Raw genomic sequence first — 24,280 nt, 5'->3', positions numbered from 1 at the left:
CACAAGGCTGCATTTGCAGGGATTGAATCGAGTCCCTTGTGTAGGTTCAGTAAGTACTGCATGAGCGTCATCAGGGGCTAGGGATCGTTAGACAGGAAAGAGGTTTATTAAGCTCACAGTTCTAGAAGTGAAGCATGCGGTGCCAGCATCAACATGGCTCTGGTGAAGACTGAGAGTGGATGGCCTCAGAGTGGGTGGGATGTGCAAAAGGAGAGATGAGACTGGCAGAAGTCAAAGAGAGTGGCCAGGTACAGTCTCAGGAGAACAAGCTCCAGGTCCTGGGAGAATCCTCTCCAAGGTCGGAACTTGACAGTTGTGTCACTTCAGCGTCACTTGGCTGAGGACCAGGGTTCCAGCCTGTGACCCCTTGAAGAAACACCCACACCACAGTCACGCATGAGTGCCTTGTGCAGCCCCACTTGCTCTGCCACATCACTTCCATTCAGTGAAAGTCAGAGGGGCCGTGCTGGGGGCGGGGCTGACAGACTGGGGAACATCTTGAGGAGGAAATGACAGGAGAAGGGAACTAAGGTGACTTGAATGGGCCCTTCGGAAGGCGGGCCTAGCATTGTTTTCTTTTGTCTTGTTTCATTTTTCTGTTTAAGTCAAATTGCAATTCAGATTTTGTTCTTGAGCCTTGGCTCTTGGATAGAAGGCTGGTTCCGCCTGGTCAGGTGAATTGGTCATTTCTGAGGTTTTAAAACAGCTCTATCCACTTTGTCAGGCAAGTTGGTAACATTTGAGTTTGCAACATTTGGATGTTTCTACAGAGTGTACTCTCTTCATTCCAAAAAAATTCAGAGAACTACTCTTGAGTAGTTCTGAACATGTTGGGCCTCTCTGTGAGCGTGCTGTCAGGAGCACCTTTCCTAGTGGGGTATCAGCTAAAGGGCACATCTGTAAGTCAAGGCACACTCCTGTCAGCCGTCAACTCCACACCTAGGTTGATTGGTTTGTTTTTTGAGATGTCTCATGTAGGCCAGGCTGGCCCTGGACCTTGAACTTCCTCCTTCCTCCTCTACCTCCAGGTGCTGGCATCCAGGAGTAGCACGGTGCATGTCAGCACCAAGCACATAGTAACCAATGCAAAGCTCCCTTGGGCTGGCTCCACGTTTGATTCTGGAATCCTGCTACCTCTCTACTTCATGTTTGGAACAAATACCTTCATAAATGACTACCTTTCCTGTTTCCCTTCCTGATGGCAGACCTTTTCCTAAAGTTTGTCAAGCCAGTCATCCATGAAAGAGCCTGTGTCTTGCATGCATATCCAGCACTAGACTGCATAGTAAGCTAAGGATGTAAGCCTCCTCTGGTAATCTTTAACAGTTGTGGAAATGGACTCGAGAGCTTTCGGATGATGAGTGAGCATCATGAATCTTTCAGGTGATGAGTGACCGGAAGCTTGCCAGTGGGCAGCTTCCTTTCTCCAGCTACGTCCTGAAGGGAAAGAACCAAGATGGAAGCCAATACTGTCAGACTTTTCAATTCTCCCAGTCGCTGTTCTTCACCTCTCTGCAGCTTCCCACCAGGGTCCCACACTTGTTGCTCAGGCAAGCATGCTGTGTGCTTAGACACTGTGGATGTTTGATGTGGGCTTAACTGGGAACAAGCATGAATTGGCTGTTGATACTGACACTTGGGGAACAAGGTGGACTTCTTTCTGTCCTGTGCCCAGTCAACCTTCCTGTTGTTCTGTCTGCTCCCCTCTGGAGCAGGCTGGCGGGAGGTTAGTGTCCACTTTCTGCTGTAACACGGGATGTCACTTGACTTAGCCACTTAATTTGATCTGTTAGACCCTAACATACATCATGATAAAAGTCACACTAAATACAGATCAACTCTATGACACAAACAATTGTGAATTCTTATCCCCAAAGGGAAAGGAAAGCAGGTAGCATGTCTTTGCTGTGAAGGGTTTTGTAGTGTTGCAGTATCTATCAATGATTGCACAGCCTGTAGTCTTCAGGAACTGTTATTTCTTAATAGCCAGTGTTTACTAAGGTTTCTTTGGAACTTAATGCTGTGTTAGTTCTTTTTGCAAACACTCAACAGTCCTTTATATTGTATAAGGAGAAAATAGCTGTTTAGAAATTTGTCTATCCAAGGTGAACAACTCTTATATGGTAGAGCTGAGGTTCAAACCAGGTCTTTTGACTCCCTGATAGCATACTGCTGCCTTAGGTATCATAGCAGGTTACAGAAGTAGATGTGAAAAACATTTTTAACTTCATAGTTTAAATATATGCCCACATGCATTTTATGCATCAGGTACAAGAATATGTGCCAGAAACTCTTACTAATGAGATCATTAATTTCTACTTCTACTCTTTCTTCTAGAATGCTTTTGGTCTGAAGGCAGCATTGGGGAGGGGCTCTCCACCCAGCAGAAATTGTTACCCAGTGTGCATTAATGTGTGTTTATTTCTAAAGCTGTTGTTCTTACTTCCCTAAGGGCCTAACCTTGTTTAACTCTTTGTTCACTAAGTTACTGTTAGTCTGTCCTCTGCCTGGCAAGAGTTGGTAGCTTTTCATTCCCTGGGAAGTAGCCTTTTGCTGCACACAAACCCATTCTTCCTCACAGCTGTGTGGGAGAGCACTCTTCCTTTCTCTAAGCAGTGTCTCCAGGTTTTTCTCATGTGGGACCCACCAGATTGAGTTTATTCCCAGGTCTATCCAGTTACTGTTTTAAGAAGTTTTTTTGTTGTTGTTCCCAAAGCCTGACAAACAGTTGAAAGACAGCACCTGAGTGAATAGATGAAACAGAGAGAGAGAGAGAGAGAGAGAGAGAGAGACAGACAGACAGACAGACAGACAGACAGACAGACAGACAGAGGAGAGAGGAGAGAGAGAAAGGGAGGAGACGGGAGACAGAGAGAGAGAGACAGAGAGAGATGCATGCATACTGCTGGTTGTGAGCCCTGAGCAGGGTGGGAAAGTCTGGAGAAGCAGTCTGGGATACTGAGACAGTGTTAGGTGGAGTGTCTGAGTTCTGGAGAAGTAATTCAGTCGTGGAGTTGGAGTTGTAGAGCTAGAAGGAGTCGTTAGAGGTTATAAGGTCAACTGCCTCATTTTCCAGATCACTGAGATTGCTCTTCAGCCCTGAGTTCACAGCCACTGCCTGCTGACCTTAGGTGCACAGAGTCAGAGCAAAGCTCCTCAGGTTAGTGCTCTCATTGGTTTAACACATTAATGGTTACCAGTGTGTATTCTGTGTTTTAAGTGATTGGTTTTGTCTTTGAGCCTTGAGATATTTTTTGTCACAAACAAAGCTCTATTAAAATCTCTAAAAGCCAGTGAGATGGAAATTCCCAAGCAGAAAAGAGCTCCACCATATTGAACTTATGGTTCACATTGGCTTCCTCCAGCTCCTGATTCCCTCATGGATTCTGTTGATCTGCTCAAAACTACTGCCTGAGTTTGCTCACCCGTAACTACTTGTTCACCACAAGGCCCAGCATTACTTGCCCCCATCTGTGGCATGTGGTCTATTTTGTTTGCTTTAAAGTTTTCTATCACTTTTATGAGACATGTTGAGTTACAAAGAACTTCATGTGTATTGTCTTCCTGAAGAAATGATAGTTTAGACAAGTCAGCTCAGTCTCCAGAGAGAGAGAGAGAGAGAGAGAGAGAGAGAGAGAGAGAGAGAGAGCTGGTAGGTGCTGAGTACAGGTGCAGTGACTCTCATTCCCCAACAGGCAGAGACTTAGTGTCTCCCTAATGCAGAGCTGCTCCACCGGTATGTGTCCAGCCTACGGAGGCATCTATGAGCTTGAGGCTTACAGCCCACTGTCTCTTCAGATGCAGTCTTCCTGACTGCTTTTCAGCTCACATGGAAGAATAGGACAGTAAGGCACTTACTTATTAATGTGCACGTGTTTCCATCATTCTGTTCCCACCTTGTGATTTTCTTTTTCTTAGAAAGGCTCTCTTATGTTCCATGCTGGCCCCTGAGCTTGCTCTGTGGCCAAGAGTTGCCTTGATCCTTCTGCTACCATCTCCAACTGGGATTAGATGTGTGCAGCTACACTGGTTTTTATGAAATGTTGGCCATTCAACCCAGAGCCTCATGCACGGTAGGTGAACACTCTGCCACCTAGAGTACATACATCTCCAGCTCCAACCTTGTGATTTTGATTGCGAGCCGTCAGCTTCGATTCTGAATCACCCATTGTATACTAAGAGCTCAGCAACAGCTGCCCTGAGGGGTATGGCCGAGGAATGAACTCTTATGTGGTTTATGAGCTCTTGGAGCAGCAAGCAAACCAAGATCAGCAGCCCCCAGCCAGAGTCTGATGGCCCTCTCTAAGAGTCAGTAGGGTAGCAGGGAGCTACAGCACTGAGCTGCAGAAAGCAAGGCTCGGCCATGTCGAGTGGTTAAGAGGTGATGCAGCACAGGATGCACGTTTTCTATTACACCCTACTGACTGTTTCTGTGACAGAAATGAAGAATTCTTTGTAAGTTTTGTTATAAACCATCATCCTCTGGCATATAGCCATCCCTTTCATTAGAGTAGCTGTAGAAAGCCTCGAGATTCAGCTTGTTGATTCTTGATGTTTCCTCAGAGAGGGATCTAGGAAGAGTCATTGGACCCTTGCTTGATCTCAGTCCCTTCCCCCACTCCCTGTGCATCTCCTATCTAGCTGTATATAATTCTGTCCCTGGTTGCATGTGGTCACAGGATCTCTGAAACTGCTACATTATGGAAGGTTAACTAGGAGTTAGGGAGGAGGGTCCTGGGACTCCATCTGTGAAACTGTGAGACTTCTGGAGTTGTGGAATTGCTTTGGGATTGTTCATGCTTCTATGAGATTGCTCTCACCCATATTCTGCAAGTAGTACCAATAAGCTCATTGAGTCCCCAAGTTGGACCTTAGAGGATTTGTTTTGGTACTTATAAAAAATGAATAAGATAACTTAAGTTACTTTTCTATTGCTGCAATAAAACATCATGACCAAGTTATAAAAGAAAGCATTTAATTTGGGACTTAAAGTTCTAGAGGTTAGAGTCCATGATCATCATGATAGGGAGCCTGGCAGGAAACAGGCAGGCATGACACTGGAATAGTGCAGAGAGCTTATATCTTGATCCAGTCAGGGAGAACTAGGTCACTGGGAATGGTGTGGGTATTGCCAGTAAGACATTTCCTCCAACAAGGCCACCTCTCTAAATCCTTCCCACACAGTTCCACCAACAGGGGACCAAGCATTGAAACAGTTGAACCTGTGGGGGCCATTCTCATTCAACCCACCAGAATAGATGTTATTGCATCTCCTTAAGGAAAGCACTCTTGCAAAAGATGTGCATGGCATCACTAGCATTAGAGATACCACAGTGTTTGCTGGGTTCTTGGGCACTAAAACTATCTGGGAGAGATTAGAATAATGTCCCTGGAGTATTGTCCCCTCTTTATTTACCTGACAGGCAAGCTCTGTTGTGGCTACTGGGTCTTCTTTGTTGAGTGCTTTTTTTTTTTTTTTTATATGCAGAGAACTTTAACTGTAGCAGCTAATTTTTATTGAATGCTTGTTGAATGTGGTTAATTCGGTTCGCTCATTTAAACCTCACAACCACTGGTTAAGGTATGAGCTGTCACATAGCAAACCATGCCACTTGGGGCAAGTTGCCTCACTTCTCTCTGGTTAGGTCTCTACTCCAGGCATACTGTGTAAATAGGTACCTTAGTGTCAAAGTGGCATTTGTACTGTGCTTCTGTGTGAAGAAGTGTAGGGTGAAGTGAAGAGCTCTGTAGACCTTGGTTTCCTAGTCATGAGCTAGGACAAGCCATTTCAGCCATTCCTTTATCTGGAGCCATTTCTTCATCTGTAAAGTGAATATATGTATTTAAAAGATTATTGTGGGTCCCAATACCTTACATTCTGTTGTCCCATGGTAAATGCTGAACTTAAATGGCAGCTGTGGCCTCTAAGACTATTCCCAGGAGGAAGTGCCTCCTGGGACCACCTTTTTATGTAGGCAGTATTGTAGGAGCAAGCGTGTATAGCAAGGGCTGATCACTGGCTCTCTCTGCTCTAACTTAGAAGAGAGACTATCTTAGTGAATGGAAGAGATTTCAAGCTGAATACAGGGAAGTTGGAAGGTTATTACAGCAATGCAGGAAGGCAGCCAGTGAGAGGAACTGGCTGGGATGAACCATCTGTTAGTATTTTAATTTTCTTTTCATAAAAAATTCTTGGAGCTGGGCGTGGTGGTGTATGCCTTTAATCCCAGCACTCTGGAGGCAGAGGCATGAAGATTTCTGAGTTCCAGGCCAGCCTGGTCTACAAAGTGAGTTCCAGGACAGCCAGAGCTATACAGAGAAACCCTGCCTCGAAAAAAGCTAAAACAAAAAACAAACAAACAAAAAACAAAAATTCTTTACCTACTTCTACACATAACCAGCTTACTTTCTAAAGGGGATTATATATAATCCCCTTTTATTTCTTGTTAATTATTGTGAACAGTCAAATTTTATAACATATAACAGGGTATCTCTTTGGACTCCGTTCATTTTGTTATACTGGTGACAATGCTGGACCAGCGTCCTGTTATACTGATTATTTATGAAAACTCCTAGACAGGAGTGTGGCACAGAACATCAACCCATTGCCAGTTTCATCAGTTGATGTATTTTTAATAATTTTTCTTGACATCTGTACTGTTCATTCAGAGTTCAGATGGTAGTTTAAAGTTGTAAATCAAACTTTTAGAAAATAAATACTGTAAGTTAGAAAACATAGAAACATCTTTTAAAATACTTTGGAATTAGTCCCATCGTTTTACCAGCCTGTGCCATTATTTTCTCTGTTGATGTGCCAAGCCTTTCCTTGTTTGCAAACATAAGTTCTGGTCTAGGCTTATCTGACAGCCTTAGGTGTTTGCCATTTCCCCTCTTGGAAGTATTGGAAGCGTGGTGTTGGGGTTCTCTTGCTTGGTGAGAAGCTTAAGGCCTCCACAGGCCAGCAGTGCCTTCAGAACGAAGCCAAGGTGCTCTTTGCGCGTTTCGCTTCCTGTCACTGGAGTTTCCCAAGGGCTGTGTGATGAGTGATGGTGTCTTCTCTGACAGCCTGTTAAATGTGTTTTGGACTTGGAACGTTTTCTGTTTTCATTTCTGTTACACAAAATATCAGTAGATGTGGCTCCCTTTAAAAAGCAACAACAGTGCCAAGCGTGATTGCTCACTGGGTAAAGCACTAGTGTGTCACCAAGCCTGACTACCTGAGTTTGACTCCCAGAGTCCATGTGATAGAAAAAGAGAGCCGACTCCCGTTAGCTATCTCATACTACACTGTTCAAGCCTGTTCCTCCCAGGAATCAGGTTTGCATGGGTTTGCCAGGTGCCTGGCCTACCTGGGCAAAGAACCTAAAGGCCATTTCTCTGATTGCGGAGATGCTCGGGCATGGCAGTCATGAGGACTTAAATGTCAACTGCACTTCACCAAGCTGGTTCCCCTTCCTGTATGCTAGGTAATAGTTGTTCCGTAGATGAAGTGAGTTTGGCTGGTCTTCATTTTTTATTTTAATGTATGGGTGTGCATTTGTGTGAGGCGAGCAGGTGTGATGTTGTTGGATCAAAAGATATTGATTGGTCCTCAGCCAAATAAGCCTGGCCAACTGGCCAGCCTATGAGCTTCCACGGATCTGCCTGTTTCCACCTCCCGTCTCATGGTTGTCAGGGTCTCAGCACAGGTGGCACAACATCCCAGTTTTCCATGTGAGGTCTGGGGACCCAAACTCGTCCTCCTGCTTGTGAGGTAATACTGGCTAAGCTATCCCCCAAGCCTGAGACATGTAGTTGTAATTGACTGTAAGGAATTTGAAGAAAGATGGACCACAGCATAGTAGAGCAGTGATCTCGCACACATACTGTGCAAGTGTTGCGTTCAGAGAAAGTAAATTTGGAATCAAGTTAGCAGTTTCTTTGACTTCTTTTGTGTGCCCCTTGAAAGGAAATGTTGGACACTGCAGTTTTATTCTGTGGATTTTCAGTAGAAGACCTTAAAATTGCCCACAATGCAGCTCTGCCTTTGTCTGCATGACATATAATTTTCATGGTAGCAGTGGTCCTTCCATGCTTGCCTCACTCTTTGGTTCCTGTCTCTTTGTAGTTTGCCACCAACCATTCCTCCTTACATTTTGTTAGTTGGGGCTTTTTGTTTTTCGTTGAAAGTCTTTGCTCCCTTTGAGATGTAGTAGCAGTGTAGACCACAGAGGAAGGCAGTGCTGAGGATCAGTGCTTATCCACTTTTGACACTGAGTTCCTCATCAGTTGGGATGCACAGACCTGTGCCCCAGGCAAGCATCAGTCACACTCAGCACCTTTTGTTCTTGTTGCTTTCCAAGCTTGTCTTTGTCTAAAAGCTACACAACCATGCCTTGCTGGTGCTTGCCTGTGCTGGTTACTCGTAGTTCCTATTTAATGAGCGAGTGGAGCTCACGACATAGCTGTTGAATGAATGTGTTAGTCATTCACTTGCCCTTTTTCTGTTATTGATCCCTGAGAGTTGGGGAGGAACCCTCCCATTGCAGGAGTCTGTCTCCCCTCTCTTGTCTCAGGCTATTCTGCTTTGGCTCCAGGATTGAACACTTGAGTCAGCACAACTGACAGGGGATTGTATTAACTTTTCTTGGAGAAGACAGCTATGTGACATTCTATAAATCCGGCATGTGGCTTTTATGAGCATATCCCTGCATTCCTTCCAGGTACATTTAGAACTTCTGTTAGGGAGAGACCATTGCATATTTTTTTTCCATTTCAGTTAAGTTAGGAGCTTTTTTGGTCTTTGTTGACATTTATATTCTTGAGTGTGGCCTGGCTGGCTTACTTTTGGCTCTCTGTCAATTCCAGGTATTTACACCAGGGTTCCTGTATACACCACAGTGTGTATGTGTGTCATCATTAGATCTGTTTTTAGAGGGGGTTTTTTGGAGGGGTAGGGGTGCTTTATCTTTCCATAAGTCACATATAAAGATCACAAAATGGATCAGTGGGTGTGAGAATCCTTCAGTGACAGTTGCGTTTTATTGCTGTCTGATGACTAGCATTGGAATGGTTACTACGTTTTCCTTTCACACTGGTTTGTTACAGATGGGTCTGCATTGCTTTCAAATGTTGGCCTAGCATGTGTTTTTCTTACTAGCCTGTCACTGCTGAAGAATTGGTCTGTTTAGTTTATGGCCCCTTGACCCTTCCCCTTTTAGGACACCTTGCCCTGAGAAGAAGATAGAGTCTAGGGAGAAGTCTTGTAGGAGATACCATTCTATGGTGATTCCAATGAGAGGATGGGGTGGGGGGTAGGGGGCAGACTGTCTTGAGGAAGCAGGGGAGAGGGATAAATTTTCATTTCCACAGAGGTTTCTCATTGACAGGGTTCAGTGGAACGTCTCTTTCTTTGTCTCTATTTTTCGGTTTTAGATGTCGTTGCTGTATGAACTGATAATTAAAGTAGGCCTGTAGGGATGTGGCCAGGCAGCCTGGGTGCAGATTGAATCAGGCATTAACCCTCTAACTCTGAAGCTTGGGTCTCTTGAGCCAGAAGTCAGGGAGAGCAGAGCCACCATGATCTTACCTTCCCCCCCACTTAGTCTCAGGTGTTGTCCTACCCTGTATTAGGACAACCTGCTGGAGTGCAGTTTACAGTGGCCCTGATCATCTGCTCATCTCCCCGGAGCTGGGTGGCCATCGTTGCAGTTGCATCTATGTGGGTGGGGGTGGGTAAATTAAAAACTATTTTTGTTTTTAATAGCCAGTAATTTCATAGAAGAAACGTGGAGTTTTTTCCTTCTCTGCTGCCAGTTGTGGCTTTTGATAGATAATCTGTGCATTTTGTGTTTGCTTTGGCTGTAATAAACCATTGTCTTTGATAACATTTTCAGGCTACCCGGAGGCAGCTTTCAAACCTCTCAGTAGTAAGGCAGTTCCCCATAACAATCTGTTTATTGCCCTATTAATTTTTAGTTGTGCTGTTTAGTTATTAATGTTTTATTGAAGGTACCTGGATCAGGCAGTAGTCGTCCAGTTCCTGTCATCTGGCCAGAGCCTGTGCGCATCGTTGTCTGAGTTTAGAGACTGTTTCTTAGAGCCAGCACGTGGCCTGCAATGGTTTCTCTTAAATGGCCTCTTGTGTTCCATTTGGAGTTTAACGTCCTTCCAGCTTTTCTGCCAGGTCTCATGATGGTTACAGGCTCCTTCAGTGATAGGTTGGAAGGAAGAGCTGTTGCGCTCTTGGGTGACTAACGTCAACACCATGACCATTTTCCCTTTCAGGGGGCTTCCTTCAGTTCCTATCAGATCTCTTTCCTGATGGTTCAAGAGACTCCATGCCGCTGTCCACATGAAGCACCCAGAGTCAACTCGGCTTTCAGGGGACTGTTTCGGAAGTTCATTTGTATTATTTAATCCCAGGTGGTGGCTCTGTGGCAGTGACCAGATAGCATTTGGAATTGGGTAGTCTCCTTGACTTAAAGCTTGGCCCTGACTTGTATCTGACTCTGAAATTTCCTGGCCAGTTAATTGTATCTTGTAATTATGAAGGTGTCTTTGAGAATATACTTTTATTTAAAAAAAAAATAAAAACAAAACAACTTTTTTTTTAACTTCTGCAGCTATGTGATTCAGTAGTACCATAGAGCGTATGTTTCTATAAACGTTTGCTAACTTCTTTAGGTTTAAGTCGGCAGAAGGGTGGATGTGCTTACAGATGTTTCTCACTGACCCTCACCTGCCCTTGCCTGACCAGGGAGCCCAGAAGTCATGTGGAGTATATTTATGTGGTCTACAGGTTACCTTTAGGGGACATCATGTCCGCAGCACAGGCTGCTGTATCTTCTATCCACATCAACCATGAGAGGCAAAGCCAGGCCCAGAATCTTCCTTCAAATTATTTCATTACTCCTTGTCCTACCAGAGTGTCCTACACTCTGCGGACATAGTTGATTTCTGGCTAGACTAGCCTTTCTATAGTCTGATATTCGTGAGTGCAATGATGTTTTGCTAGTACAGGTGGGTGGGGATGGAGACCGTGTGCTGGCGTATTATTGAGTGATAGAATGAAATGGATTAATATATTTAAATGCCTAACTAGGGTCCTGTGTACCGTAGTTGTCTAGCTGAAGGCCATCCATCTGGTGGTGAAAATGACCAGTATTATCAAACGAACAGGAATGGAGCGTGATTTAAATAGTAGTTTGAGGAAGATAGTGCTTAAGGTGGAGAATGGCGTAGGACAGGAACTGTATGCCAGCTCTCTGGACCCCAGGTAGTTCTGGGTGGACAGTAGAGCATCATTTTGCTTCTCATATCTGTGGCATCAGTGAGCACAAAGCAAGGGAAACTAGCGAAGAAAGGAAGGGACTCTGGGTATTGTGGAAGGGAAGTTTGGATAGATATGTATTGGGATAATCTGGGGTGGGATTTGCTTACTTGTGACAAAGGCACTCTGTTAGTGAGATGATGCTCTTAATTCCATTTCTCTTTCACATTGTAACAGAGCTGTTGGTATTGGAGTCATGTCAAAATTTCCCAGTTTCCAAATGATTTTAATGTTGATATTATGGCACGAAAAGTAGCCTGTGATTCGATCTATGGCTGAAGAAGTGTGAAAGAAACCAGAAATTTCTGCACACTTGAAATATAACAGATCCTTTCATTAATTTCGGTCTTTGATTCCTCTGCACTATCAAATAAATGTTTGTTTTTGTATCGCATTACAGTGAGAGTAATCTTTGAGCCCTTAGAGCAGCTGTGAGGAACTGAAGAATAAGTATTGAGACAACTTTATAGCTTGACGTCCTCTGTGCGTACGGTTATTGGTATCCTGTCAGTTAAAAAGTCAAGAGTACACTAGACATCTTGGCTTTTGAACTCTGGCTGGATTTGAGTGCGACGGGTCAGGTTTCTGTGAGGCTGGGAACTGGTAGATGACGTTAGTAACAAACAAGAAGCTGCTTTGGTGACAGCGTTTCTTTCATGTGTTCCCTTTCCGCTACCCAAAAACATACTCAATGCCTTAGATTTTTTTAATTTGGAAATGAGTGTGTTCCTTCTTTTGTGTGAGCCTTGGCAGCCTTCTATGGGCCGTGAAATAGCGTCCATTCCTCTTCACAGCTGTATGAGGGCCCCCTGCCTTCCCATTTCCTCTACTCCATGAAGGAGTCTCAGTGCAAACCTTAGGCACTCGCTTCTCCTGTGTCCCTGCATCCTCTGTAGTAGGGAAACACAGATCCCTTTTCTCTACCAAGGTTTGACAACACCTTGAAGGGACCATTTTTTTGTTTTTTGTTGGTTTTTTTGTTTGTTTTTTTGGTTCTGTTTTGTTGTTGTTTGTTTGTTTTTTTGCTGTTGTCCCTTGTCCCTGCATCTTGCTGCTCTAGCTATGCTAACTACACATCCTGTTCCTGTGCCTAGGATGCTGTGCACTAGTGTCTGCAGGGAAGGTATGGCATCCTACTCAGTACTGTGCATGGTGGGCCTCCCAGAAGTCTCCAGGAATGTATAAATATATCTCATAGTTGTAGTTTTATGTTTATCAATACAGTCAGTGAGAGGACTAACCTTTTGGTATCGTGGCCATCTGCTGTAAACCTTCTGTGTCAGAATAAGAGTGTCCTAAATTAAATTTTTATTTTTATAGCTGTGACTGTTTACTAAAGAAATAAAGAAGAAAATGTAAAGCAGGGCCTCTTGATCCGAAGATAATGAGACTTAACATTCTGTTGGGTAGCTCACTGGCAAGTTACTGTTTAATAATCACGTTTGAACTAGAGGTGAGTGTTTAGAAATGAGACAGTAAGAAGGTCTAGTCTGCACAGAGTTCTGATTTCCCCTCGGTTTTTCCTCTCAAGTTATGAGAGCCACTTGGCAGAAGAGCAGGACACAGAGGGCGTAAAGTTCGGGGTGACAGATTGAGCCAGTTTGTGTTGAAATTTCCATGAGTATTGTCACGTTGGCACTCTCACGTGAATGTTTCCTTAGACAAGTCACCATTTTACTCTTGTCTCTCTGTCTGTCCATCCCCGTCTCTTTAATTTTGAGACAAGATCTCATTCTGTTTTGGGACTCAGTATCTAGCCAAGGCTGGCCCTGAAATCAAAGAACTTGGCCTCAGTCTGTTGAGTGCTAAGGTTATAGGCATACCACCAAACCCAACTGTTTTTTTTCCTTCTTTTCCTTTTTTTTTCAACTTTATATTGATTTGTGTGAATTTCATATCATGCACTCATCTCTCTCTCTGTGCCTTTGTATCTACCCTCTTGCCTTGCAACATCGATCTGGGGAAAAAAAAATAAAGGAAAAAAAAAAAGAAACAAAACGAATAAAAACGTGTCGCTGTGGAAGTTGCAGTGTATCCTGGTGTGTCACGCAGTATACCCTTTTGCCCAAACAGCTTGACTTTGCAAGTGTTCATTGCAGTTTGTCATTGGTCTGGACAGAAGCCTCTGGCTTCTGCTACACTGCCAATGCTGGATCCTCACATGACTCCTCTTGGACATCCTGTTGTTGCTCGGTGTCATGGAGATCCTGCAACTTTGGTTCTGCAGGTTCATGCATCCAGCAGTTCACAGATGGGTTGGGCCAACTCAAAGCCCTGGATCTTGGCTTGAGTGGTAGTTGAGTTGCTCAGCCTACCAGTTCTCTTGCACCCACACCACCAAGGCTAGCTCTCCAGCATTGCCCTGCTAGCTCACCCAGTGCTGCAGCTGGCAAGGGCTGAGACCAGCTATCCTGTACTCACCTCCTTGAAGACAGCTCACCTATGCCCTTGCCAACAGGGCCAGCTCTACTGTGCTGCCCTCTCCTGAGTGGGTTTTTTTGTGTTTTTTTAATCACTTTTCAGGTTTGGTGATTTAGTTCAGTTTCAGGGTGCTTCTGGTCCTTGGGTTCAAATATTTTCTGCCTACTATGAATGTAAAGTGTTTAATGAACATACGTATTTCCTTAGTTAACTTTAATTGCCAACCTGTCACAGCTATCTGAAAACCCAGATTGAGGACTTTCCCAAATCAGAAAAGCCTGTGGTTATATTTCTGGGGTTGTCTTTTTTATCAGTTGGAGGGTTTAGGTCATTGTGGGTGGATACCATCTCTAGGCAAGAGGTTTGGGGCTGTATAAGAAAGCTAGGTACGCATAAATAAGCCTGAGGCCAAGCCAGCAAGCAGTGGTCCTCCTTGGTTCCTACCGTACTGCCTTGGCGGTGAATACCCTGGTTGAAAGTGTGTGGAACAGTAAGCAGTGTTGCCTGTTGGCTCCCACTCTGACTCTCTCAATGGTGGACCATGTGGCCTGGGAGGATACGATGTAGTAAACTCCTTCCTCACCTAAGTTGCTCTTGGCCCGAGTTTTTATCATAGCAACAGATATGAAAACAAAACACTTCCAAAAATAATTTAATGACATGGAAACAGCCCGTCAAGCTGCCTGTGCATTCCTGTTATGAGAGGCCGTGAGCATGCTAGCAAGACAGCTGCTTCCAGGTAGGGAAATATGTAATAAAGGCCATGATTTTATTTGAAAGAAGTGGTAAGGAACTTCGAAGCTGAATCAGTCAGGGCTGGTCTAGGGAAGTGGGTTTTTCTGCTCACAGCCAATGAGAAGACAGGGATATTCCAGACCTTTTTAAATTAAAAAGAAGAGGAAGAAGGAGAGAAGGAAGAAGAAGAAGAGAAGGAGGACGAAGAGGAGGAGGGGGAGGAGGAGGAGGAGGAAAAAAGGAAGCAGCAGCAGCTTCTTTTGCATTCTGGAATATTTCCAAAAGTCTTCCTGTTGCTGTTGAACTCCATTTGGGATTTGGAATTATGAGTTTTTTAAATCTTGAGATGAAATTAATTGTGTATTTTTTCTTTTGACAATGAATAATAATGATACCATAAAGTAGAATTACGTAGCCACAGAAACCAGCATAAAGGCAGATGCTTATTTGAAATGGGATTGGATATTAATGTGTAGGTGGTATATATGGGTTTGGGTAAAACTGGGTTTCCTTTCTCAGCCTGGGTTGAAAGAGAATTTCTTTCCACTCTGCTCATTTGCTTGTACTGTTTGGCTGTGGACCTGTGGTGACACAAGCTGTGGTGTCCTGGGTGGAAGCACCCTGAATTAACAATAGAGCAGTACATTTCACAAGAAGTACAACCAAGTCAGCTTTTGTCAACAGCAGTAGAATGTGAAATTTCAGGTATTAGCCCTGAAATTTTTACTGTGAGCCTAAACCAACAGAGCAGCCCTGTGGGGGCTTAGAGGCAGCAGATTTCTGTTATCCTCCTAAAATCTGCCATCCTGTGTATTTTGTCATTGTCTCTAGACTCCACAGTGCTAACTAAGCAAACCCAGGCTAGGAGCAAGCACAGAAAGAATCCTGTCTGTGGTATTCTAGTTTGGGCCTTTGTTGTCTGGTTTTCCAGCCTTTGTGGGTTCTTGATCCTTCCCCATGTGATAAACTGTGTGCGTTTGTAAGTATGTGCGTCACATGTAGGTGTGTGTTGTAAGTGCTGTGCTTGTGTTGTTGACAACTCCACAGTCTTGAGGGTTGGACACATTTTAACTGAGTTCTGGTCACCAGCAGTCATCGTTCCACCTGTTTGCTTTATAGTTTCCCCATAAAAGCCTGACAGTGGCTCAACTCTTTTTGTTGTAAATGAGGAAACTGAGGCTGAGAAAGCAAGAAACTTCCACTGATGAAGGCAAGGAGTAGGGTCGAATCTTGTAGACTTGGCAGGCCGAGTTAAACTTCCATGTCTGAGCTTAACTTCTAAAATTTGAGTTCATGTTCTTACAGAAGGAATCTACTGGCAAATTGAGCATTTTGAGTCAGCCGTTGTAATGAAGGCTGTAAGAGCTAGCGAGCTTTGTGACTACTTAGTAAGTGCTCTGGACCCATTTTCCTCAGCTGCTGCCAAGGAAAGAGGAAGCAACACTGACCAAGTTGACAGCTGAGTCAGGATAGCGCAGCGGTAGTATTCTTCCTCTGCAGGCAGCCTCCTGTAAGTCCTGAGACTTAAGATTAGTTGACATTTCATGTGTGCCTGCTAGGTTCTGTTCTGTCTGTGCACATGGGGCGTACTAGCCCTGTTCGGCAGCAAGGGGAACTGTGCACTAGAAACCGTTATGTGTACGGGAAGGTCTTAAACCCAGGTCTAAATGAGGTGATAGTCCATTCTGGGCACATAATTTCAGAAAAATAAAAGAAAAAAATGTATGGTTAGAAATAGAAGTGGGTCTTCATACTGTCAGGAATACCCCAGCTTGCTGTACTTTTGAATTCAGTGTTCTTCTTGACTTCTTGCAAAAATTCCCATTTGGAGTACTTTTTATGGGTTCCAGAAGGATTGTATGTAAAGACTAGCAGAATTTCCATAAGACATCATAAAGTAAAATGTGTGTTACTTGTTGGAATCTTCTATTACTGTCATCCCAGTTTACATACATACACAATTTTAACCTGGGAATAGAAAAGGTGACTCATGATAAAACCTTCCCCTGAGAATGGATTCCCTTTGGTAGGGTATGCCTTAAATACTTAGGAAGGCCTCATGTTGGTCATAGCTCAGGCTAATTTGATCCAATATTGAGTACCTGCTGTGTACTCAGCCTACTGTAGGTGCAGAGAGAGGTGGGGGAGGGAGGGGCACACACAGATGAATTAATAAAACTGATTTCTGCTCTCAAGGTCGTAGGGCAGCTAGAGGGTTAGCTATGCAGTGTGGGTCAGTGCTGAGATGTTAGTTCTGAGTGTTCTAGGAGCAAATAATGGGCCACCATCGAGTCCAGCTGGGGAGACTTTGGGCGATCATTTCTGATGTGGGTTCTGAAGTGGGGACCGGGCATAAGTAGAAATTCCAGCTGTGATATCATTTGAGCCAAGGTAGGGAGGTCCAGGGAGGAATGGGAATGTGTTGTAGAAATTTTAATCCCAATCTGGGGTTTCTACCCTGACTTGGAACATTTAGTTCCTGGATAAAAGACACGTGAAACCTTTATATTTACAATAAGCCTTAATCAGCACTAGAGCTGGGCAGATATCTACCCTCTATGCTATTAGAATCTACTTTCCTAACGATAACTGTAATATTATTTACTATGTTTCATCTGGGATGCTCCTAACTCCCAGCTAGCCACCTCAGGGCCATGTTGTCATGACTCACCCACCCCATGCAGCTTCTCCTCCTGACCTTTTTCTCCCCTCCTGGTTCTCCTCCAACCCTAAGCCCGGGAATCCTAAACCCCACCTATGTTTCTTCTGTCCAGCTGTTGGCTGTCGGCATCTTTATATACCAATCAGAAATAACTTGAGGACAAAGACATATAGCGTCACTTGGGTTTATGTGCAGACTCCAGATCTTGGGGGCACTTAGGATTACAATACACAACCAGGCAATGGTGGCGCACGCCTTTAATCCCAACACTTGGGAGCCAGAGGCAGGCGGATTAATGAGTTTGAGGACAGCCAGGGCTACACTGAGAAACCCTGTCTTGAAAAACCACACACACACACACAAAAAAAGATTACACAGCAAGAGCAAATATTAACAGGAGTGTCTACTGCATCAGTGAGTAGAGGAGGACCTTCTCTTCATGGCGGTACTACTGACTTTGCTCGTTCAGTTTAGTTTGATAAAATCAACCAATCGTTGTCCTAAGTGTGTGCATTTTTCTCCATTACTTTTCTATTATGTTTTATGTTTTGTTGGGTATATGCGTAGGAGAGATTTCCAGCTGGGTCCAGCTGCAATGAAAATGTCCTGTGTGACAAATTGAGGAATTAGATGGTACCCATCTCTCCCTGAGAACCAGGACTCTAGCTGTAACACCAATCATCCCTCCCTTTGTGGCACAGGATGGAAGGGAAGTAGAGAATTAAGGCTGCTGGGTGTGTTGACTAAGAAATTATTTGAACAAATAAGACTGTTGCTCTACATGATTAATAAATATGGCTTCTGACTGAACCACATGGATTTTCCCCCATGGAGAAGAGGCTGACACTGAGGCTGCTCCTGGGAAAAAGAATAGAGATGGTCAGAGCCTTCTCATTGCTTGAATTACTGTTTGTGTGATTTCCTAATGGTTCCTATTTCAGAGCTTTTCGTGTTCTTAAAATATGAGGGGTCCCATGCAAGCAAGACACAGATGTGAATTCAGCACCCGTTGACAGGAGATAGTTAAGGCGCTTCTGAGTGTAACAAGGACGTCAGTGAAGTTATTTAAGCAGATGTCGTATCCTACTCAGATCAGTCAAGGAAAATAGTTCTTGGATCTCCGCTAGTCTAAGGAAGACATACCTCTTCCAGATATCAGTAGTCTGTGTATACTGAGCTGTAACTGATCAATTATTTTTAATGGCTTTGCATCTTAACATTGGACATATTGCCCACAGGAACAACTAGGTGCAGTATTATGTGGCTCAAGTGTTGTTATGTCCTTTAGAGGGCAGACACTGGGCACTGGGCACTTCTTCCTTCAGAGGGCAAAAATTACAGTTATTTCTCCTCCCTTATTCCTGAAATTAGTTTGCGTTTGTGTAGCAAATAACATGAATGTTATTACATGTACCTTCACTGTTTTCATTGTTTGTTAGCTGTTACAGTAAACTGAGTTAAGACCCTAGGCTTTGACCGTATGGTCCTTGCTTTCAATACCTACTGTGCCATTTATTAGTTCTGTGTACTTGGCTAAGTTATGAAGTTGCCTGATATGTACAAGTAAGGGACTCAGACTCAATCTTTATGTGTATGGGTGTTTTGTCTGCATGTGTGTCTATGCACTGTGTGCATGCCTGGTGATTGACAGAGATCAGAAAAGAGGTTCAGATCCCCTTGAACTGAAGTTAATGGACACCTGTGAGCTACCATGTAGGTACTGGGAAAGCAACATGGGTCCCTCTGGAAGAGCAGCTAGTGCTTCTAACTGCTGATGCATCCGTCCATCCCCCAGACTCAGAGTTTCTATGAAGCTAGATGAGACTATCTTTGAAGTACTTCTGGCTGTCTCAGAGTTGACGTGCACTGGGAGCATTGCCGCTGTGGCCCTGGCAAGAGTAGAGTTAGAAGGTAGCAAACATTACGTGTTCTGTTCTGCTCTGCAAAACTGGGATGATTTTAAATCCTTAAAGCCTTTGCTCTTCCCTGAGGCCTCTGCATGATGACTTTGGGGATAATTTTGTTGTTGTTTATTTGCATTTATACTTTATCCATTCAGAGTATAGAGTTTGATGGTGTTTAGCCTATGTGCAGAGTTGTACAGTTCACTTGAGAACCTCTTATCAAGCCTCATACCCACTAGCAGTCACTGCCGATTTTCTTCCACTCCCTTAGTCACCATTCCTCCCCTCCCCGACACCAGTCTACTTGGTATCTCTATGAAACATTACATTCTGGGCCCCTTTTAACTATACATTTTAATGACTACACAGTATTTTGTTAATGTATTGTAGCTTAATTTAGTCATCACCCCCACTATTGCTGATTTTTAAATGACTTCACTATTTTAGGCCATGTTTATGTTGGCTCTCTTGAATTCTTTCTCTACAGTTACCTGGGAGCCCTATAATTAGGTAAGAAGTAGCATAAAATCTTAACTGCTCTCTACCCTGTTACACACTATGCTGTGGAGCTCTTCTGTGGAACATTTCTGGGCTCCTGAGACTGCTGAAGAAGCCTGGGCCCAAGACCCAGGCACGCCTCTGAACAGCAAGCAGTTGACCACCATGAAGCCACAGGGTCCCCCACCCCGACCCCCTGTAAGGATGTTAGACAAAGCTGTTGAAAAACAGACCAGTCACAGGGCTGTATGTTTTACCATCTGTAGAATTAGGGTCAGTCACATGTCCAAATACAAATGATAGTGGATCCAGAATGTAGGGAGAAGTCTTCATCCCATCTGCCCTGGAAGATGCAGCACATACCAGCTGCAATGTGACCTGTCAGAGTCTGAAGGGCTTAAATATTAGACTTGAGGGGAAAGGACTCTGGGAGAAGCCGAGTGCTCCTCTCCCCTGAAGAGCTGCTGTGACCATTTTCCAACCCCAGGGCTGGGAGGCATGCTGTGGAGAAACACATCAATTTATGCTTTGCTCTTACATGTTGGGACTACCTTAAGAGAATTTTTTTTTTTTTTTAGCTCATCAGCTGTCTGGTGATCTTAACACTATCAAATGTAGAGTATTTGCATTCACTTGTTTTGGGTATTCATGCTTTGCTGGACTCGGCAAGGACACACTGCTAACTCACTGTGATTAGTATCCAGTAGGCTGCTCAAACCTCTTTGAGGGAAGATGAAAATGAAACTCAAGAGTGTAGTGACCTACATTATGTATACCAGGTTCATCATGGTTTGTACCAAAACATATGTTTTTTGGTTTTGTTCTGTTTTGTTTTGGCATGGAAAAGTGCTTCTGATGTAGAAATAAATTTTATAAAACAAAAGGAGAAAGAATAGACACAGGCTTTGCAAGTAGACACACTAGTGCTAGACTAAATAGTGAGCTTGTCAAAAGCAGACTCAGGTTCCTTCCTGTGCTGGTGAGCTGGGGTCTCATCCCTTAGTCCTTGGTAATGAAGGATGATGTGCCCTAAGAAGTGACCTTGAGACATTGTATCCCTGTCATGTCACCCCACCCTTAAGCTTTGACTGGCTTATTAGGATTTTAGATAGCTAGTTAAGGCTACATGCTGTAGAGTTTAAAAGAAAAACTAACCTCCCCCAAGATCTTTAAGTCAACCCCTTGAAGGTTACTTAACTTTTGTCTGTTCATTTCCTCATTTGGCGCACATTTCCTCACAGGCTGTAGTGGGGTTAGCACCTTATAAGGCTGCTTGGCTTGAGGTAACTGTTACTAATTGCAGGGCTTGAGATCAGTTAACTTTTTTGAGCCTTAGTTTTGTCATCTCTAAGGGAAGGAGAAAGCATCCGTCTCACTAGCTTTCTACAGTGCAGAGAGACAGTGCTGGAGATGCGTCAGCCTGGCTGTAACTTTGGGCTACTGGCTTGCCCAGCATGTGGTACTTGATATTTCATGTATTTTATAACACATGATTCTGCTGTGTGTATACTAGCTAGTTAATGTGTTCTGATGCTGAAGCTATGATAAAAGGCTGTGCTTTGCCGTGCCTGCAAACTAGAGGATTTGGACCTATTAAACTTATTGTAAGGACACGCATCTTTAACTCTGCCAGTAGAGTAAGGAAAATATAACACATGGCAGCAGCATCTTAATATGGATATTTGTAATGTGGTTACCCAGTTCACAAACCAGGAATGCTAAGAGCAGTGGTAACCTTTTCACACTGTGTGCTGTCTGAAGTTAGCCTCACTTCTTCCATGTTACCTGAAATTTTATTGAGGCATTTTGTTTGTCTTTGGATACTTCAAGAATGCAGTTCTCCAGTTTGCCCCATTCTCTCATTTAAAGGGAAATTATCAGATTGGGTTCTAAAAAGAAGCTAGATGCAAAGTCCTGAGTTTTCAGAAAAGGGAAGAATGCAAACCCACTCATAATTCCTGCTGCTTCTGTTTTCTCGACTCCCCCTCGCCCCCACACTACCCCGCCTGTTAGGGGTATTCCGTTTCCTCATTCAGTGAAAGTATTTGAGTTAGGATAAAGAAAGACTGCTTCTCCATTGGCCTGCAAGCAGAGTTATCAGACAGCAGGTGGGGTCCTGATTTTGGTGGTTCATGATCTCATCTGTAAACAGGTGTGTTGCAGGGTTCAGTTGCCTTTGCTTGGCTCTTGCAGAACTCAGGACTACACACCAAAAACTTCTTTTGCTTCTTGCAGTCGATGCAATGGCAGCATTCTGCTGCCACTTCCTAAGGAAGCAAAGATTCACTCTTGTTTTTCAAAATAAGTGTTAAAAAATGAAGTGTCCTAGTACTACCTGAGGACCGAGCAATACCACTCCTGGGCATATACCCAGAAGATGCTCCAACATGTAATGAGGACACATGCTCCACTGTTCATAGCAGCCTTATTTATAATAGCAAGAAGCTGGAAAGAGCCCAGATGTCCCTCAACAGAGGAATGGATACAAAAAAATGTGATACATTTACACAATGGAGTACTACTCAGCTATTAAAAATAATGAATTCATGAAATTCTTAGAAAAATCAATGGAACTAGAAAATATCATTCCGAGTGAGGTATCCCAATCACAAAAGAGCACACATGGTATGCACTCACTGATAAGTGAATATTAGCCCCAAACCTAGGAATACCCAAGATACAATTCACAGACCACATGAAACTCAAGATGAAGTCGAAAGTGTGGATACTTCGGTATTTCTTAGAATAGGGAACAAAATACCCATGGGAGGAGATATAGAGACAATATGTGGAGCAGAGACTGAAGGAAAGGACATCCAGAGAGTGCCTTAAGTGGGGATCCATCCCATATACAGTCACCACACCCAGACACTATTGAGGATGCCAGGTTCTGACAGGAACCTGATATAGCTGTCTCCTGAGAGGCTCTACCAGTCCCTGACAAATACAGAGATGGATGCGCTCAGCCAACCATTGGACTGAGCATAGGCTCCCCAAAGGAGGAGCTAGAGAAAGTCCCCAAGGAGCTGAAGGGGTTTGCAGCCCCATAGGAGGAACAGCAACCCCCCTCACACACACACACACATACACACACACATGCAAACACACCCTACACCACCACCCCACATCTTGAGTGCAATATTATGGTTAGAGATAGGGATTAGGGAGAGTATAGGGAAGTGGAAAAAGGGTTACACAAAACATAAAAACCTAGTACATGGTTCTAATGTTCACTTCCTTCTGCATTAACAAGTGACTCCTTTGCCTTGATGGCTTACAGTCAGGTCTTGAACACTGCCTTTACCCACTTGTTGGGGCCTGCTTTAGCTTCGGAACGTGCTGGCCCTCTAGACCGGTGTTTAAAATATGAAGGCCTCTACTCCTGTCTCCTCTCCTCTACTTCCCCACAGAGTGCCAGGGTGCAGTGCTCCTGCCAGAGCAGAAGAGCAGAACAGCTCCTTTGCTGTAGGGCTACAGAACGTGTCCTAAAAACATCCGACCACCCAGAAGATAGAAACTCCTGACACTGCCCTAACATGGACAGCAGTAGTTCTGTGGTGTGTAAGCCATGCCAGGGTGTCCTCCCATTTATGTATTTGCCATCAGTGTCAACATAGATGTCAGTATTGCCTGTGTTTTTGCCCAGTTGGGTCTTGGGTTTCCCATGGAGTTTGACTATTCAAAAACTACTTGTGAAGCCTGTGATCCTATGAACATTTTGCAGTAATGCCCCAGCTCGTGGGCTACCTTGGTTTTGCAGTGGTCTGGGTGTCCCTGTTCTGAAAGTGAACATTTGCTATTATCTAGAGCGTTGTCTTTGAGTCTCTCTCTCTCTCTCTGCATTGTTACACTTTCTTCTTTGTTACTTGTTTATAGGAGCACTTGTCTTTCCTACCAGGTTGTTAACTCACTTAGGCAAGGACTCTGCTGAGGGTTTGCTATGGCAAGTGCTCAATGAATACTTTTTGGGTTGAATTGAGTCCAAATAATATGATTTATTTTTAGTTGAGACTTCATCTGGAACAAAAGAAATTTTTTTAAAAGAATGGTTCATTATACTTTTCCCGAGATTTTTGCCTCCAGTTCTATAGTTACAGATATGATATGTTTCTCAAAAGTATCCTGAAGGGTATGTGTGGTAGCCTAAAAATAATAAAGATCAGCAGTATCATGGGATTGGTTCATGATCTCTTCAGCAAGGAGCAGAGATCAGTGTTTAGCAGATGTTGTAAGTCCGTAATTTACCTACGTGTAAGGCAAAGACTCATGGTTGTGTACAGCAGTTCATGTTCTTATCCCACATGCTATAAATGCACATGCAGATGTAAGGAGACTTCTTGGCACTAACTTGAGAGGATACATTTTTGTTTCTCCATTTTTTTTTTGGGGGGGGGGAGGTTTTCGAGACAGGGTTTCTCTTTATAGCCCTGGCTGTCCTGGAACTCACTCTGTAAACCAGGCTGGCCTCGAACTCAGAAATCCTCCTGCCTCTGCCTCCCCAGTGCTGGGATTAAAGGAGTGTGCCACCATGCCAGGCTTGTTTCTCCATTTTTTTAAAACTTAACATTTTTTTGTTGTTGTTGTTGAGAAAATCATTCTATGGTACACATGAGGAAACCAAAGGACAACTTGTGTGAGTTAGTTCCCCTCCCCACCATGTGTGTCCCAGAGGTGAAACTCAAGTCATCAGCTTTGGTAGAGTCTTTACCTGGCAACTCACCTCCTGTCAGGTTTTTTAGAAACTTTGTC

At 43.9% G+C, this 24,280-nt stretch overlaps 1 protein-coding gene across 11 annotated transcripts in view; it reads left to right on the top strand.

The window, feature by feature from the left end:
• Asap1 (ArfGAP with SH3 domain, ankyrin repeat and PH domain 1) overlaps nucleotides 1-24,280 on the top strand; it is a 289,301-nt gene that overhangs the window by 83,924 nt on the left and 181,097 nt on the right. Inside the window, exon 1 of one of the 11 annotated variants that reach the window (XM_029469565.1) lies at nucleotides 9,347-14,471. The exons of the other annotated variants lie outside the window; for them this stretch is intronic. The gene's annotated coding sequence lies outside the window, so the exon portion shown is untranslated. Of the gene's footprint in view, nucleotides 1-9,346; nucleotides 14,472-24,280 lie in introns of those variants that run through there. 11 annotated transcript variants of the gene reach the window in all.

This window comes from Mus caroli, chromosome 15, assembly GCF_900094665.2.
Source record: "Mus caroli chromosome 15, CAROLI_EIJ_v1.1, whole genome shotgun sequence".
Taxonomy (NCBI): Eukaryota; Metazoa; Chordata; class Mammalia; order Rodentia; family Muridae; genus Mus; species Mus caroli.
This window is presented reverse-complemented; position numbering and strand designations above follow the sequence as displayed.